Source organism: Mauremys reevesii, linkage group 25 (genome assembly GCF_016161935.1).
Source record: "Mauremys reevesii isolate NIE-2019 linkage group 25, ASM1616193v1, whole genome shotgun sequence".
Taxonomy (NCBI): domain Eukaryota; kingdom Metazoa; phylum Chordata; order Testudines; family Geoemydidae; genus Mauremys; species Mauremys reevesii.
In genome coordinates, this window is record NC_052647.1 from 13908027 (window position 1) to 13927015 (window position 18989).

The following is an 18989-nucleotide window of genomic DNA, read 5'->3' on the forward strand; positions in this document are numbered from 1 at the left end:
TTTTCTGATCTAGATTTGTATCCTGAGATGAGGGTGTCTTGTGAATTTACACCATGTGTAGGATCTGTGGCTGGCATTGCTGTGAGCACAACAGGAACTGATGTGGGACATTATGGGGGTGGCCCATGGTGGGTGCTGCTCATGGGCACCCTCTGTAAACATTACTTCGACTCTCTGTGGTGAACCTTTCTGTGGCCACCTTCTAGGATGGGAATTACTGTGGATATGGTATAGTCTTGTGTCCAGGGTGGATATGTCTGTGATGGTGACATTCTGGAGGGGGGACTTGAAAAAGACACAGAGAGAATGTTTCTGTCAGTGGCTATTCAGATTCTCTTATGTCTCTGAATAGCACATCCTTTGCCTTTGACAAGAACTGGCTTGCACCAAATAGCAGGTATTTCCAAAGGAGGGGGGACTTTTCAAAAGAGGATACACTTGAATCTGCATCCATCCATGCTCTTTGTGGACATTGTGTAGCCTTTGCCAGATAATTCTGTGGCACTTGTGTAGATATTTCTGTAATTGAACAGGGAGTGTGATTCAGAGGGATTGAGGTGGGTACACCATAATCATGTATATATATATATAATGGCAAATTTTCCAGCCCTTAGTGGGCAGGTCCTGGAGGTGGGCAAATCCTGGTGGTAACTGATGGCTCAAGTGATACTGAGCAAAGTGGATATGCCGTGCTGCAGGAGCCAGAGTGGTTGGTACAGAGACTGCAATGATTCTGGAGTGGTAAGGTGTGCATGTGGTCGGGGGCTCTCATTCAGCAAAATGACATATCAACGAGTCATAGAAATGTAGGGTTGGAAGGGACCACAAGAGGTCATCTGGTTCATCCCCCTCACTGAGACCAGACCAAGGATACCTAGACCATCCCTGTCAAGTGATTGTCTAACCTGTCCTTAAAACCTCCAGTGATGGGGATCATGTCAACTACAGATGTGGCAGGAACCATTGGTAGTATGAGGAGGGAAATTATGTGAAGCCAACTTGGATCTCCCAGGTTTCTGTGTGTTTGAATTGCCATGCCCAAGAAAGGAGGGAGCTGCCAGCTATATATATGATATTTGCCTGCCTGTAGCCACCTCCCTCTCTCTCTACCACTCCATCTTCTAAAATGTGCAGCAGTGAAATAGTTAATACTGACATTATTAAAGACCCATCATTAGGGTTTAGCGCTAACAACTCAGTGAAATTAATGGGGGACCAGTGCACAGTTTCAGGCTCTGTCCAGACCTAGGTTACACTTGGGTCACATTTGGGATATTTTCTCAGGGCCGCCCGGGGGGGGGGAGGCAAGTGGGGCAATTTGCCCCGGGCCCCGCGAGCCCTGGCCCAGCAGTGGTCCAGGTCTTCGGCGGCATTTCAGCGGTGGGGGGCCCTTCAGTGCTGCCAAAGACGCGGAGCAACTGAAGGCCCCCCCACCGCCGAAATGCAGCCGAAGACCCAGACCAAATGCCAGGAGAGACTTTCTGTTGAAAACTTCCCAAGATAAATGTCACATCTTTTGGATGTCCATCCAAACTGAATAGAGGCTCCTAGGGTTTACTTGCTGCTTAACCACTGCCTGGCTGAGGAACTTAGCAGCAGATGGTGAGGAACTGAGAACTTAACACAGCCCCTGGTCTGGAGAAGGTCTTAGAGCCAACAGGCAGCAGAATTGAAAGGCCTCTGTCTCAGAAGTCAAGTGCTGGGGGTTAGTGCCAGCTCTGTGGGACCTGATGGTGCTCCTTGCTCTGAGTGACAAATTTCAGATCATGCCTGGTTCTTTGTACTCTTTATATTTAATCTCTCTCTCAATCTGTGTGTCTCTCTCCTGCTCTATCTTTTTTTTATCTCTCTCTCCATTTATCAGTTTTTCTTTAGTCTAGATTCTTTCTCTCTAGCACTACATTTTAGAATTCTGGTTGCCAGTACATCCATGGCAAGTGAACTATCCAGTGTGTCCTCTGCACCATTTCCCCTTTGCAAGAGCAGCCTTCGGGACAGTCTCAGAAAGTGTCTGCCTGAGGAGCGCGGACTCTCATGGAGTAAGAGGAAATCCCTCTCCCCAGATCTCAGCCCCTTGCCCTCTATTTTGAGCCTCTTTTCCATGGAGCAGCACTGTAATGAGATGTCACCAGTAGAAAATCTGGGGAGAGTGAGCGAGACAAATGACAAGACTGAGAAACATAAATAGACACACAGACATTCCATGTATCAGTGGAATATAATTTTCAGTCACTCATTCGAGCTTTGTCATCTCCCTCTGTACTGTGCAGTGTTTGTTTCATGCTGACACATAGATCCGATACACAATAGAGTCTCTATGATGGGTGTCTCTCCCTCTCTCTTAGGTGCAGCTGTAAATTATACAATACTAGAACTTTGAAAGTTGGCTAATAAGTTCAGTGGAGAGAGCTGGCACTTTTTTTGTTTGAGAACAGGCTCAGTTGTGGTGCTGATAATGGAACATGGTCCTACTTCTCTGGCTTTATGGTTTTGGAAGAAACACAAATCCAGGCTAGGTTCCCCCACCCACCTCCAAAGAAGTCAGCCATCTCTCATGCTAGAATTCTCCACAAGCTGAGCAGGGTTGGGCCTGGGTTGGTATTTGGTTGGTAAATCTCTGCTGTTGCAGAAGGTGCTGTTTATGACATTATAGGTGGCACTCTTGCTTCTTGAGTCTGTACCAAGTGGGGAGAGGGAATCTTCGGGAGGACTACATCGAGAGTAATGAGATGAGATGCTGCTGTCTCAGAAGGCTGAGGTACTGATGGTTATTGTTATTAGAGGTCCCATGACACTTAGCTCAAGTGCTGGTGTCCAGGTCACATTGCAGCCCAAGTTATTCCATTGTGCCTCATTACATTCCCTCTAGAGTTCCAGTTGGATACAAGATTGCTCTTCATTAACTGCCATGTTGTTTCATTTGTTAAACAGTAGCTATGTTCCACCCCAGAGATGGCTGCATTTCAGTGTGGGGGTGAAACCGTCTCTATATTCCTCTTTCCTTCCTTGTGGGGATATTGTGAGAATTAATTCATGTTTATAAAGAACCTCACATTCTCAGATGACAGGAACAACAGAAGTGGAAAGTGGTGGTTGCTGCAGCATCAGTCTTGCATTCTTGGGTCCTCAGACACAGGCCATGGGTTGCAGTCTGTACAGTGTGACCTGAGCAGTACTTACACCAGTGAGCAGCTCAGACATTCACTCAGCTGAGTGCGGTTCTTCACGTGTTTCTGGTAACCCACGGTAGTGTCATCTGTAGATGGAGCAGAGAACTCCAGGCTCTGTCAACTAACCTTATTTTGACACTGGGCAACTTTCTTCCCTTGCCTGTGCCTCAGTTTCTCCATCTATGAACTGGGGATAATTCACATTTACCCACATCATATGAGGAGGATGGTTATAAAACGTAATTCATTCAAGTGTGTTGTGAACACCTAACTCTTATATGTATGTTAAGGGTTTTGAGACCCTCAATGAAAGGTGCTTATTTAAGTACAAACTATTCTGTTTTTGCAGTTGATGACAGCAATAAGTACTCCAAGCTGAGCATTTCCAAATGACTTAAGGAACCTCAGCTCCACGTCTCCATCAGTTTGGGCTTACTGATTGGATTTCCCAGAAGTAGGCAGTACAAGCTGCCTCTGACTGACCGTTTCTCAGCAGGATGAATTGGACTGATGGTAGCATTGAGGTGCTGGCCTTTGAGCCATCCTGCACATTTGTTTTTAGCTGATAGTGGATTTCACAAATATGCAAGGAGGTTTTTGTATCCAATGCTAAGTCAATAGTCCCTGTTATGGGGGTTGCAGCAGGAGTGATGATAAACCACGATGGGAGTTGTGTGTTCGGGGCTGAATGGAACAGTATTTCAGTGTCAGTGCTTGCTGATTGGACAGTGTATATCAAAAGAGAGGATAACTGCAGCTATTTTTTTAATCAGTAATTTTGAACAGTGTGATGAATTAGGTAGTTTGCATGGGCAGCACTGCCCTCCTGTGGATGGAATCAGAGCTGCTGCACTGTGTGTCCTAGGCCCTGTATTGCTAACAGCTAATGGAGATTCCCTGTTTGGAACAGGAGGATCTGAGCCTATCTGTGAAAGGTCTAAGCTGCTCAATGTGACACTGGATTAGTCCATTCTCTTTATGAGGGTTCTGCTCTAGAATATAGTCTGTTTTGCATCTCATACTTGGGACGAAGAACAACCAGAATATATCAGTGGCTGTTTCATTATTACCTCCTGGATTATTTCTTGTGAGCAGGTTGATATGATTTAGTGGATTTGATTACAAAAAGCTGGCTCCGTGCTATATTTATGCTGCTCTTTGGATTCCCCTTGCAGCCTTGAACATGCACATTTTGTGCATAATATGTTAGAAGAAGCCTTTGCTCTGTCACTGCCTTTGCATCACTTGAGTTCCTGCAGCCCCTCTCACTGAAATAGTTATGAAATATTTGGCCATATTTCCCTGCACATGGGCTCCAGGGGCTTTGTCAGGGGTGTTTGTGTTAATGCAGAATATCATTTCACTTGAGGAAAATGATGTAGCAATCCATTTGTCCCTTCCCATGTCTGTTACGTGTGTGCGCTCTCGCTCTCTCTCTCTCCCCCCCCCTCCAATCAGCCCCCTTTCACTCACTCAGTCTTTTCTACTCTCTTCCCTTCTTTCTCAGCCTCTCATGCATCAACTTGTTCCTACCTCTTCTCTTTCTTCCCCCCCTTCTATCTTTCCCCCCACTTTTCATCTACTTCCTCTTCTCACTGTCTTTTTCTCTCCACTCGGCCCCCCAAGCTGATTCTCCAGGGAGTTTGCTCAAGTAATGGTAGAGCTGTGCTGGGAAATACCCATCTGCACAGAAGGGAAAAAACCCTTAAAGGCAGCCGTAGATCACTGGAGACACTTTGGGGGGATTGTGGTGTCACTGTGTTACTTAGTGCTGTTTATCCAGTTTGTAATTCATATCCTATTATCTTGGAATGCGCCCTGGGGCAGGCTTTTCCCAGAGCATCACATCAGAATCTGGCTTTGTATTAAGCCTTAAAAAGCAGTAATCCAAGAAAGGAGTGAGATGTTTTTTCGAGACAATGTGAGAAGCAGGAACATTCAGATGGGTTTTGTTTTTTAATATGAAAGATGGAAAAACCTGCCAGAGGCTTTTTAAGAGGTTTTTTTAAAGGTTAATTTCTGCTGCCTCTGCCTCCCTCCTCCCAGCTTGGATCACTTCCACCAGCGCTGTACTGAACTGGGTTTGGTGCCACAGGCTTCTTTCTGCATGGGCAGTTGCAGCCTCAACTGCATTAAAAGAACTGGTTAGTTTGTGCTGGGGGCCATCTGAAGGAGCCTTTCCTGTGAGATCTAACACTGCGGCGTACCATGGCCACAAACACACTGCAGATTCTGGGGATTCCCTCTCATTCACACCATGGTCTGCACCCCCTCCCCCCAAGTCTCTGGGAGCTGAGCGGCAGCTTTCTTCCCTTGCCTGCAGCAATGAGGGGAGCAGGACCATTCACAGCCCTGGGCCCAGGCCCAGATCCAGACCTCTGATCTGTTACTGCCAGCATCTCTCAGGCACTCAGCAACTTGCAGATTCAAGCTTGGTGTATGGTGCTCTTATAGTAGCCTCAGTGTCAAGGGCTGTGCATTGTGCTTTGGTTGAAACCAGCGGCGGCTCCAGGCACGCCTGCTGGAGGTCCCGCGGATTCGGCAGCAATTCAGCGGCGGGTACGCCGAATCCGTGGGACCCGACCGGGGACCTCCCGCAGGCGCGCCGCCGAAGGCAGCCTGCCTGCAGTGCTTGGGGTGGCAAAAAAGCTAGAGCCGCCCCTGCTTTGATATTGGGGGTCCTGCCCCTTTAAGAGGAATGGGAGGAGAGGGCTGGTTGGAAGAGGTGAGAAAGGAGAGAGAGAGACAATGCTGGTAGCAGAGAACCAAGGATCTGGTTATGAGTGTTCTGCAGGGATGATGTGGGAATAGGGTTGTTATTTATTGCCATGGCTGAGCAGTTTGGCGATGTAACACTGTGTATGCTAAGATCTGGATATGAATAATTAATTAATTAGTCCCAGTCACCTGTGGCAAACAACCTCCCTCTCCCATCCCATGTACAGCCCTGTACAGTTTTCTTATCATGGGTTGGATGTTAGCACCTTCCTCTTATGCCAGAGACAGCGCTCTGGGCTCTGAATCCCTCCACCACTGCTCCTCCCGCTTGTCATGGTCCTGCATAACTCCCCCCCCCCCCCGCGCGTCTGCTCCTTTTTCTTCCTCTTCTCTTGTGTGCTTGGCTCCCTTCTTTCCACCCTTCAGACAGACAGCCTGGATACAGGCTCCTCCTGCAGAGCGCTGCTTCCCCTCACCTTTGAACTTTGCATTTCTGAGTTGGGGCCGAGGTCATACCTCCCTGGCTCTGCTTGCTCAGAGCTTCTCTGTCACACCTGAGTTTGGAGAATCATCAATAACTCCTTTAACAGATGCATTTTGCCTCCTCCTGTAGAAGAATTTGTCTCAATTTTCTGGTATTTATTTTGTCATTCCAAATTGTTTGCCATAGAATTCTTTACTAGTAACTCCTTGGTTACAAGCATTTGATATACAAGCTATTGTTGATTGGCTGCACAGATCACATGGTATTGTATGGGGCGGGTGGGTGTGACTCTTACAGTCCGGCTCTCCAGCTAAATGTTTGAGAGTCAAGATTCCCTTTCTGAGAATATTGGCCCAGGATTCCTTTAAAACTAGGGGAGGCTGAGATTGTTCATGGAGGTCTCCCTGGGAAAATGAATGTGAAAGGCACATGAACATAGTCACAGCAAATTCATTTAAAAATTCAAGTTTGTACCATCTCTCCAGCTCTACTTATATTGGAGGTGACTATGATCAAAGCACAGAGATTTGATAGTGAGGTCTGTATTTGTGAGCTGTATCGATCACCTCTCACTGCCTGAGTATCCACACAGCACTGGCTAAATTTCCCAACTCCTGCCTCAGCCTGCAGTGGACTCAGTCTAGAAACCTCCTGGATTCTCTGCAGTTAATCTCTTTGGCCCCAATTCTGCCAATACTTAACTCTCATGAGTAGCTCTGTTGTCTCCAAAAGGGCTACTCATGTGAACAAAGTTACACAAATGCATTAGTGTCTGTAGGAAATGGGTCTTTGGTTATTCCAAATCCTAGGTCAGGAGTGGGATGGGATTCAACCACATGTGAATTAATGTCCCCGGGACATTACAACATACTGTGGCAAATAATGCTCTACATTTAATAGACTGGCTCAAAGTTGGCAAGAAATTCTTGGCAACACTCTTTGCAACTACTTTTATGCCTTTGTTTGGGCTTGTTCCTGGCACCCAGAAAGTTCGTGTCCATGGAATTGTGGAATGACTCGCATTTTCAAAGAGAAATTATATTTCAATGCATCTGAGACATGCAGGTGTCCTATTATCACCCCAAAAATGTACCTTTTCCCCCTTGAGGCCCCCAAACATGGCAAGCTTTCCCTCTGTTTAAACTTGAGCCATTTTGTAAACTTCAAATCCCTGGTAAATAACAGTTGCAGCAGATGAACCAATGGCCCCATCCAGGACTACAGGGAATGGTACACCAAGGTTGAGTGATCTCATCCAGGACTGCAGGAGATGGGGCCCCAGGCTCAGGTCACCCTGTGGTTTCGTCTAGGAGAGAGGACTTGATTGTAATGTCTTACGAACCAGATGAGAGATGTAGCAGAAGCTCCACAAGCCTCTTCTTTGTCAACCAGAGCCTCACTGGCTGTTCATGCAAACATCCTGCCATTCTCTGATTTTCCTGATGGCTGAATTTCAAGACAAATGGTCTTTAGACACACACAGCCCTGCCTGGGAATGCACTTCATGAGCAAACAATCCAGGGAAATAAGATTGCTCCATGAGATGTCAAAGCTCTTGCTCTAACCGCAGCATGGACCAGATGCCAGCATGTGAATCTAACAGCATTGCAAGCACGTGCAGTAGGACTCTTGGTCCCTTTCTTGCAACGCTGTGCACTTATCTGAGTTGTCAGACAGTGCCAGTTAGAAACAGCTGAAGCAAGAGGACAGAGCTAATGTAATAACAATGCTTAGCACTTACATGGAGCATTATAAACACTTCATCCTTCTGGGAAATATCAACTACCCCCATAAAAGGGATGGAGAAATTGTCACAGAGAGGGGGAAGCGACTTGACCAAGGTCATTCAGCAGGACAGTAGCAGACCCAGGAGTTGTGGCTCCCAATGCCCCCTGCCTTGAACCCACTGGCCCACTCTTTCTCATGCTCTTGCTGTCTCTGCACGTGCTTGCTCACTCTGAGCTCTCACCGATTGTTCTCCTGCTCTGAACTCTCGTGCTCTTTGCATGCTCACTCTTGCCACTCTTTTTTTCTCTCACTGCTTTTCTGTCTAAATACTTGGATAAATCTTTCTCCAAGCTTGTTCTGCTGACTCAGCACACCAGAATTAACAGGAGAGCAACTTCAGCATCAGCAGAAAGGCCTGAGCTTGGGGGAAGAAGGGAGCTATCTCTGCTTCCAGTGGGGAAGGAAGGGGATGCTCCCTTTATCTGGACTCTGCTTCTGCCAGAGACCACACAATCTTCCTCTTCTGCAGGCTGTGTACCCTCTCCCGCTGGGGTTCACTTTGTCTGGGAAAGAGGAGGCCAAGCTCTTCTTCCCATCACATTCAGCACTACCTGTGCCTGCTTCCCCTGCACCAGAAGTGGCCAGCTTCCACTCGCTTGCATGCCAGGTGACAGACCCACCTCTGCTCCCAGCCATTCTAAGGTGCTGTTACTCCTGAGGACGAGCTCTTGGGACTTCTGCAGTCTCTAATGTTCTGCATGTTTGAGGTACTCTGGCTGCTGGAAGCCAATGGTTCTTTAAGTTTGTGGGTCTCTTCACCACCCACTTCAGAATGGGCCTCCAGCTTCTGCGGATGCAGCCATTGTCCTCAAGATCCATCAGGCACCTGCCTAAACCAGAGAAGATCCTCTCCAGTCTGCTTCTCCTCTCATCCCTCTAAGGGAACTCTAGGCTCTGCATTGTTGTGGAGAAGGTCTGTGATCCCCAGCTAATTGGCCAGGACCACATAGGTGCTCTGCTTTTACTTTCCCATGATAGGATCACAAGAGGGAGCAGAGGGGCCCTAAAAGACATCAAACAGAGGACAGTTAAAGGAAATGCTTCTTTCCGCAATGTATATGTAACCTGCAGCACTCACTGCAGCAGGATAATATGGAGGCACATAGCTTAGCCAATTTTGGTCAAGGGTATGAAATGTCTGTGAAGGAGGGTTGCCTCTGCAGTTGAACCAGCTGGGATTAATGAAGGGGAAGAGGGCTCAGTTCTCACACTTCAGCACATAAATGGATCAGAAAGCATGGGATAGTATTGTAGAGTGAGGCTAATTAGAAGGGTGATGTGATGAGAAATAATCCCCCCCCATACACACACACACGAGTGCTTAAGGGGTAAGAGGCAGCGGGGAGCACACCTGGAGGAGGTGCCAGGGCCAATGGGGGAGCTTGGTGGCTACTGTAAGCAGGGCCGGCTTTAGGACGTGCAGGGCCCGATTCGGAAGAGCTGCCGCCGAAATGCCGCCAAAGACAGCAGCAGTGATTGAGCTGCCGCCGAAGATAGTGGCAGTAATCCAGTGGCAGCTCAGTCGGTTGCCGCTGTTTCCAGTGACACTTCTGCGGAGGGTGCAGGGCCCCTCTTCCGAACGCTGCGGGGCCCTCTTAGGCACGGGGCCCGATTCCTGGGAATCAGTGGAATCGCCCTAAAGCTGGCCCTGACTGTAAGTGAAGGGCTTGAGGCTAGAGAGGTGGCACAGGATCTGGTGGAAAGCCCTTGGGATCCTCTCCTGAGAGGAAGCTCTGTAAAAGCATCAGAAAACTGGGCTGTAGGTGAAGGGAACATCCTTGGACGGGGACCTCGAGAGAAGGCTTGGCAGAAAAGCTGACCTGCAGGGGAAGGGAGCACCCCTGGGGAGCAGGCCCTGAGAGAAGGGCAGGATTGGGTGAGGGCTTCAAAAAGGGATTTAAGTCCTGAAAGAGGCGCAAAACTAGGAAAGCAGGACTTTAGAAGGAGGCCTGGACTAAAGGGAAAAGGACCAGTACAGGGGCCTGCAGGAGACCTCTGGTACTGAGACGGTCTCTGAAGAGAGAGGGCAGCTGGGGAGAAGGAGACTCCTAAAGCAGGCTTGGCGGGAGAGACATTCCTGGGAAGAAGCCCTGAGGGTCAGGAACGCAGGAGGAGCTGGGCATTCAGGGAGAAGGTCCTGGGAGGCAGCACTCTGGGACAGAATAAGGAAGAGCTCAGCAGAGCCTGGTGAAGAGTGTGCAGAGGGTTGATTCTAGGAGGACAGAAGTGTTTCTGTTCCTTTGAGTTTAGACATTCTTACCACAGAAAAGGGGCACACTTAAATTGCAACCTGGCTGGAGGGCCGAGTCATGTGAAGAGGCAGACCCACTGGAGAGCCAGAGCGGCTGTTGTTAGAGGCCCCAAATGGGAAGAGAGCTGCTTGGCCATGAGGAGGCACTCTCGTGGTGAGTCCCACCCTCCATAGGTGGGTTATTCTCTTCCGCTAGCACTGGCAGCTACTTGAGACAGGATTCCAGACAAGATGGCCCATTGGTTTCTTCAGTCATGGGGTGGTTCTAGTGCCACCCTCCTGCTTTGTGAGCATTCATTGATTCATTCTCCCTGAGAAGCTGTCGGTGAATATTTTTGTCCCCATTTTACAGACATGCAGGTTCATGTGCAGAGAGAATAAAGGCCTTTCCTAGCATGACAGAGGAGGTGTTAATGTCAGAGGCGGCTCCTATCCCCATTCTTGTCTGCTGTACCACACTGCCCCGTAGAGCTAGGATTAGGAGTCAGGACCTCCTAGCTACCAGGCCTATGGTCAAAACAATAACATACCCTGGTTCCCAGAGTAGGGCTGCAGCCCTGGAGTTCTCAGCTCATACTGCCTGTGACGCTAAGCATCCTCATCTCCTCGGCTGGTTGGGTGGGAGCCCTGCTCCCAGGGTCACCCATTTGAGGAGCAAGAGATATTTCATCCAGCCACAAACTGTAGATAGAGCCAGATTGATCCCCTGTGGCTCTGTGCAGGTGGGCACCCCAGATAATTCCTCAGTTGCACAGACCTCTGCAGAGAGCCTGGAAGCCTGAATGTATCCAGCCAGGGATGCTGGGCTTTGTTGCTGTGGCAACAGGGCTTGTTGCTTTTTCACATTGGTCCCTTTTGCAGCTATTCAACTTTGGTGCCTTTGTTCCCAAGCAGGGAGAGTTGGAGATTTGGTGGGAGGAAGGACAGGGGAAGAGAGACAGCTGAGGACTAATGGGGAAAGGCTGGCTATCTGCTGTCAAGGAGCAGCATGTGGGGGGAGACAGGAGGAGCTGTGACTTCGTCGCCAAGCTCAGCAGCTCTCATGCCATGCATCACAGCTGCCGTGTTATCTGTCCCCAGCAGAAGGGAGAGCTTGGGTGAGACACAAAGAATGCAAATGAGGCCCTGTCATTACTGTAATAATCATGGAAGCTGATAAGGCAGCAGCGGTTGCCTCCTACCTGTTGGCCCCCAGGGGACTGCTTCAGGAATCTTGGCAGATGGAACAGCATCCCTTTGGGGGATAAAATACTGCAGCACCCTATTCTGCATCCATGCTGTGATGCCTGCCTTGCGATGCTCTTTGCCCTCTCTTCAGCACCTGCCCTGTGGTACCAGCAGTGCTCTGCATCTGTGCTGTGATGCCCGTGCTGCAGTTTTCTGCATCTGCCCTGTGGCGCCTGCAGTGCACTGTGTCTCTACTGCAATGCCTGTCCTATGGTGCTCTGCTTCTCCCCTGAGGTGCTCAGCACCCACCTTACGGCACCTCAGGGATGGTGTCCCTGGCCTCTGTTTGCCAGAAGCTGGGAATGGGCGACAGGGGATGGATCACTAGATGATTCCCTGCTCTGTTCATTCCCTCTGGGGCACCTGGCACTGGCCGCTGTTGGAAGACACGATACTGGGCTAGATGGACCTTTGGCCTAGTATAGCCGTTCTTACACAATACTATGTGCCCGCCCTGTGGTATCTGTGGCTGGGGTGCTCTGTGACCATACGGTAATACCCAGGGCTGGCTCCAGACCCCAGCGCGCCAAGCGCGCGCTTGGGACAGCGTCCCGCGGGAGGGCGGCAGGCGGCTCTGGTGGACCTCCTGCAGGCATACCTGCAGAGGGTCCGCTGGTCCCGCGGCTTCGGTGGAGCATCCGCAGGCATGCCTGCGGGAGGTCCACTGGAGCCGCGGGATCAGCGGACCCTCCGCAGGCACATCTGCAGGAGGTCCACTGGAGCCGCGGGACCGGCGATCGCCAGAGCGCCCCCCACGGCGTGCCGCCCTGCTTGGGGCGGCGGAAATCGTAGAGCCGCCCCTGGTAATACCCGTGCTCTGTTCCTGTGCTGCAGTGCCCTCTGTGTGGAGCTCTGTGTCCATGTTCTGTTGCCCGTATTGCAGTGCTCTGCATCCGCCTTTCGGTGCCTGGGATGCAATATTGTAGAATACTAGCCCTGAAGGCAGCAGTCACAGTCATGATATTGTATTGTCATGGACCCTTGTGTTTGTTGCAGAGGATGGGGAGGGGGAAACCTTCAGAAGAAGACACTTCCCAGATCGAACATCCCATAATATGAGAATGGGCTGGGGGCATGTAATGTAGAGGGGCACTCAGTCTCTGTGGCACATTCCCTCCCTACCTCCCTGCTGAGGAATCCATTAGCATCGGTTAGGAGGGTGGCACTGGGGACACCTCTGCACTCAAAGCCAGGGAGACCCATCGGGGGATATGGACCCCATGGTGTTTCCGGTCTGCCTCCATGCACATACACTCTGCACGGAGCAGAGTTAATGTCTCTGAATCCCACTCCTTATCTGATCTGGAGTCTCTGCAGGGAGCTGTGTGGGGCCCCGTGCTGCATGTGTGTGGAATCTCTTTCAGAAGCTGGTGCCATCTGTTCATATGGCTGCCGTCTGCTACAAGCAGCACAATTACCACTCTGCACACCCTTCCACCGTGGGAGATGAGGATTCCCCAAACCATGGCAAAGCTACAGACTGGAAATGCCAGGCTTGCCAGGCTCCCTTGCATGGCTGCACCTGAGCACTCAGGATATGTCTGTCCCCACTGAGTTCCCACGTGGGTCTGCCCTGGGGATGCCTGGGCTTTTCCTTCTCCTACCCCCTACTCCCTGCCATGGCACTGCCCTGGAGCTGCATCATGCATTAGTGCCAATCTGGAGTTCTCAGTCCCTTCCATCATTTGCATTCCTCCAAGCTAGCTCCGTATGTCCCAGTCCCAACCTTGGCTCTGCCCTTAGCACCCACCTCCTTGCCCAATTGTCTACCCTTCTCAGTTCTGCCCTCTGTACCCAGCTCTCCCCACTCCCTGCTCTGCCCATTGGGGCTAAACCCTCCAGGGCCCTGCAGGTGCCGGGATTGCCTGTGTCAGCGGCTTGATGCCATGTGCTGCTCTAATTGATTTTTATCTCTCCATTAATGTAACAGAATTGATGTAAGTAACCTCCTGCCTCTGGAGGGAGAGAGGCCAGGGTAATGGAGCCAGCTAGGCCTTGGCTCGCTCAGCCTTAAAGGGATGCTGCAGCTGTGCTTTGATACCATCCTGCTGGCTTCACTGGTGAAGAGTGTGCCCAGATGCTCATGGAGATGTTCCTTGTTCCCAGGAACTCATGACTCTGCTCTGGGTATTTAATTTAGTGGGAGAAAAGGAACCTCTGGCCTTTGCAAGGCTCAGCTTCATCCTCAACTTCAGCGGAGGTCATGGGTCAAAAAGGAGTCCCTGCCTAGTATCGCTCCATAGGCCAAAAGTATTGTAGGTCAGAGAAAGCATCTTCTGATGAAGTTTCCTGTATTGGACACTGCTGGAGGAGATGGGCACATCCAGCTTGTTAGGAGGCAGAATCTTTTCTGGGATGGCAGGAGGTGGGATATGGACTAAACTGACTGTTAGTCTGATGCAGTACTTCCAGCCCTAGCAGCTAGGCATGCCCCTTCTGTGATCAGGGGCAGGGTAGTGAGAGGATGAAAATTCTGGGCTCCACTTGTTTCATGACCACATTTCTGAGAGACATAAGGGTTTCAGAAGGCTGCAAGGAATCTCCCACCCTGGCCTTGGCTTTGGGTGCCTTTTTGCTGCTCTCGCTGAGTTGGGAATGCTTTGGAACTTGAAGGGAAATGGGAGACCTGTCAGCCTGGCTTTCCTCCTCCACTATTGATCCATCCAGGCCGTCATACTGCCTTCAGCAGTGACCAGAAGAAGAAGGTTGCCATGGCCCAGATGCAGAGGGCTGGCCACAGGAACAACCATGCCTGTGAGAAGTGGAGGCTACTTGCCTTGCTGCTGCTTTTTCACAGATAGTCTTCAGAGAAAGTAATTTTCTAACTGTGCCTGTGGACAACCCACCCCCACCCCCACCCCCGGGTTCCAGCACTTCCCCCTTTGCCACTGGTGGAGAAGGAGAGCTGTGCCCTAGGCAGCAGGTGCCAGGCAGAGCCAGCTGTGGCTGCTGCAAAGGGGAATGTGTTTATCATCACGTAAGGATAATTGGGGCTCTCTGGGGATGCAGCCTCCCGCCTTCCCTTGGCTTGAGGAGATGAAGCTCTTCCCTGATCTTATTGGACTTCTCAGACATTCGAAGTGGGAAATTGATGACTCTCCAAACAGAGCTGGAGAGCGGAAGGAGCCTCAGGGGAATGGATGGAGGAGCTGCTGCCAGCTCCATGCAGCGCAGAGGCTGCCTGGCTTGGGCTGTGGCACTAGGGGCACCCTTGCAACCCTTCATTGTCCTAATTGGCAGGCATGTCTGTGGCTGGCTGTGTGTGTGATCTGTGATGGTAACAGGGCAGGTGGGTCCCCTTACTGGTTGGTGAGTGTGCACACAGGCCCATACTGATTTTCAGGAGATTTGGGGCTCTAGGATATGGAGGGGTCTCCAGTGGCACAGAGCAGTCTCTAGCTGTGCCCCATCTATGTGTGGGAGGGAGGAATAAAACTCCCATTGGAGACCTCTGCTGTACAGTGGCAAGCTGAGAACTAACCAGTGCAGTTCCAGCCTCTACCCCACAAGTTCCCAGGACTGCTGTTTGCATCTATTGCTGATATCTCAGTGGTCTCATTGTCTCTTCTGAGGGCCATTTGTATGTAGCTTGCATGAAGGGCTCTGGGGGCTGCAGAGCATGCTGCTTTTGCTGTTGATAGTGCTAGGAGGGAGAATGTTGTGCTTGAATGAAAAGGCCAGACGAGATCTGTGGGGCCCTGTGCCTAGGGCAGGGCTGCAGGGTTTGCACTGGCTTTTATTAGCATTATTCTTATTATCTACAATAGGAGAACAAGCCTTTCTGCTGGAGCATCAGGCAGGCTGTGCTGGGGGGAAGACTGGGCCCAGACTCTCACCACAACAGGCAAAGCAGGAGTGATGTCGGCAGCCTGGCAAGCAGGGAGACCCCCTGGCCCCATCCCTTGTGGACTCTCTCCCTCTGGCTGGTCTCCTGCCCTCATGGGGTGGGGCTGTCCATGCTTGCCAGGCTGACCACGTCACTCCTGCGTTGGAGTCCTGTTGTGGTGTGAGTCTTGGCCCAGTCTTCCCCCCCAGCTCTCAGCCTGCCTGATGCTCAAAGGCTTGTTCTCCTACTGTGGGTGGTAATAATAAATCTCCTGCTCATATGAGGCCCAGGCTTCTCCAGGGGATCGTTGATCTTCTGGAGTTTACCAGAAAAGCTCAGATGAAACAGGGACCCGGCTCCCAAAAGTGCTAGTTCTGCATCTGAAGCCCAAGGTCCTATTGTTGCAGCTGTACTTCCTCCTGGGCCTGGGCACTGCCCCTTGCCTGGAGGGGAGGGGAGGAGGTCCTGAACCCTTCAATCTCTCTAGGGGACGGATACTGAGGATGGGCACAGGTGGTATTGTAGTGCAAGAGCTGATCGTGTGGGGTTTGGAGGCAGATGCCTGTACAGGTTTTAGGTAGGGGCAGAGGAGGATGTGAGGGGTGGGGGCTTTAGGGAGGCACAGGGGAAGATGGAGAGAGACCCCAAGTGTTTAAAAATCATGAGTCAGTCCCCAAAAAGTCCAGAGATTGATGTCAAGATAATGGGATTTTAAACATAAAACACGTTGTTGGTTCTTTAGATTTGCCTTCTAGTATCTGAACCTGGTCGCACTTGGGTTATGTTTTCAGCCTTTTCTGTGCAACCCCGAGGGCTAGAAACTTGAAGTTTTTTTCAAATGAAATCCAAGATTCTCTAGTAATCCCATGACTCCAGAAGCTGGGGCCTTAAGAAAAACAGCAAATATCATGAAACTTGCCATTAAATCACAAGAGTTGGCAACACTGTTAAGGGCAGGTGTTCTAAGGGGCTGGGGTCCAGTTGGCTAGATACCTCTGCCTCATTTGCCAGGAGCTGCCACTGTGGCCACTCATCTGGCTGTGGGCACATGATACCAAAGTGTGACCCCTGTCTGGGAGGCAGCTGCTTGGCTCCTCTCCCCACTGCTCTGCACTTAATTACCAAGAGAAGGCAACAGAGCTGGTGACTCATTCGCTCCTCCCAAGCTGGACTTGGCAAGCCTTGCCTTTCACTGCTCACTGGGGACCCTTTCTCACGTTTGGAGGCCTTGGGAGCAGAAGGGGTGCGGACACTCCATTCAGTCGACACTGGCCAGCCCTGGGCATTTTATTGCAGTGTAGTCATACCCATACGGGACAAATTGGCCCTGCCGAGCCTGTTCTCATTCACACCAGCACACTGGGGATGTAAAATGCTGGGCTGTGCTGTGAGGGAGGGCGAGGGGCAGGGATTCTATGCATGCAGTAATAGGAAGTGGGGGGTGGAGTGGAGAGGATTCTCCAGGTCCCCCCTGATTTGGGGCTAAGAGAGCAGTGCGCCCCTCCTCGGCCCCTCCTGCACTCAGACACTCATTAGCAGCTCAGATCAATTCTGCTCACTTGCCACTTCATTATTCATGAACTACAGCCCCAGCTCCCTTTCTGCAGTAACCCAAGACCCCTGCTCTGGAGAGATGGGATGCCTGCTGAAGGGAGGGAGCTGAGCAAGAGGGAGGGGTACGCAGAGCACCCTGCATTAAAGGGCGACAGTGCAGGTGTTCTGGTGGGGAGAAGGAGCATGCTCCTGAAGGGGTTAATAGTGCTAGGTCTGGCTGGGCTCTTTTCCCTTCTCATGTAGTTGAATCCAGCTTCTTCATGTGGCTTCCACATCTAGATCACTGTTATTGCTGCAAGCACAGAAGGGAGAGGGAGAGACAGTTTTGTCTGCTTTATGTTTCTCTTTTAGCATTGGCAGGGGCTGTAACTAGAGCACAGTGTGCTGGCTTGGTGCCCGCCTGGCGCTCATGTGCAGCGGGAGGGCGGAGAGGCAACATGGACCATACTGCACAGGGGAGAGGGAGCTGGGCCAGCATTTGCGGATGTAGAGATACTGGCATCTAACCTCACGTGAGTCAGCACAGAGCCACGGATAGGACCCAGGAGTCCTGACTCTCAGCTTCCCCTGCTGTAACCCACTAGACCCTACTCCCTTCCCAGAGCTGGGAATGGAACCCAGGATTCTTGACTCCTAGCTCCCCCTGCTCTAACTCTCTAGTGAGCTTCTTTCCAATTCAGGAAATGATGATAAATCCAGAAAATGGCAAGAATTTTCAGCTTACTATTCACAACCAAGATCCCAGCCCACTGCCCCTCATCTGCATTCCTGACCTGTACCTCAGCTCCCCATCCTGCCTCTAGTCCCTGTACCCGCAACCCCAGCTCCCCCCATGCCGAGGGATGAGGGGGAGATGGTCTTATGTCTTCACTCTTGATCCAGATCCCAAAGCAGGAGGTTTGGACTCTGAGACTGGACCATCACTAGATCTTGGACAGGTTTGTGCCTCAAGGCCTGTCCCATCCAGAGGCCCAGTCCCTACGGTTTCTCCAGTGGGGCACACCCAACAGGAAGGAAAACATGGGGATGAGTTAGTCCTCATTGCTGGTTCTTCTGGCTCGAGTGGAGCTGCCCCCCTCCTCCCAGAATCCCAGGTAATCGGGGGGGGGGGTGTTCCTGTTCCACTGGGCCTTGCTGTGGCTTGGTCTGTGCTGAGCAGGAGCCGGCCAGCTGCCTGTATGACAGACCCCAATGGCATCCCCAAGGCCAGGCTGGAGATCGAGGTCACCACATCAGCTGGAAGCTCTGATGGAGCCAAAGGGCTCATGCTAGAAACTATTGGTCTGTGCCCTAGAGCAGGAGTCAGTAGTGGGATGGGACTCCAGGGGCTGATGGGAGCACTGCCTAGGGTCTGTGCCAGCCTGGAAAGGGGGACAGTAACCAGGGGTTTGAGCCCCATCCCCAGCTGGGATTCCCCCCCAATGCAGCCCCTGTCTATGGGGTTCCACCCATGCTCAGACCACCTGACTGATGGGTTCCTCCAAGGTGAGAGACAAATTCCAGATTACTAGGTACCATCCCAAGCTGCTCAAGCCTTTAATTGCCACCTCTGGGACTGGGTTAGTGGCAGCCACAAAGAGAACCAGAGATTTTCTGTCAGTAGCACTGGCTGTTGGGAGAGCTCTCATTTGCCCCTGTCACTCCCTCTCCCAGCAGGAGATGCTGTAGGGGAGCAGGGAGGTCCCTCTCCAATTAGGGGGCTGAATATATCGCCTTAGTTGATGGGAAGCACAGGCCAAAGTTTCAATAATGCTGCCCTGAGAGCAAAAGCCTCTGAGGATTCCCTTGCAGGGCTGCCAGGTTCCTCTTCTCTGGTTCCTTTGGCTTCTGATTTGCTGGTTTGAACTGGTCCAGGTCATTGGCCACCCAGTGTGTCCCCCACCTGCTGTCCCCCTTGAGCCTTATTTGGTGGGGCCAGTCTGATTTCCAGTGGTGCTATCATCAAAAACCACCTAAGCTGCTTCTGGGCCC

At 51.1% G+C, this 18989-nt stretch overlaps 1 protein-coding gene across 4 annotated transcripts in view; it reads left to right on the forward strand.

Moving 5' to 3' along the window:
- ASIC1 (acid sensing ion channel subunit 1) overlaps positions 1-18989 on the forward strand; it is a 154895-nt gene that overhangs the window by 62068 nt on the left and 73838 nt on the right. The window lies entirely within an intron of this gene.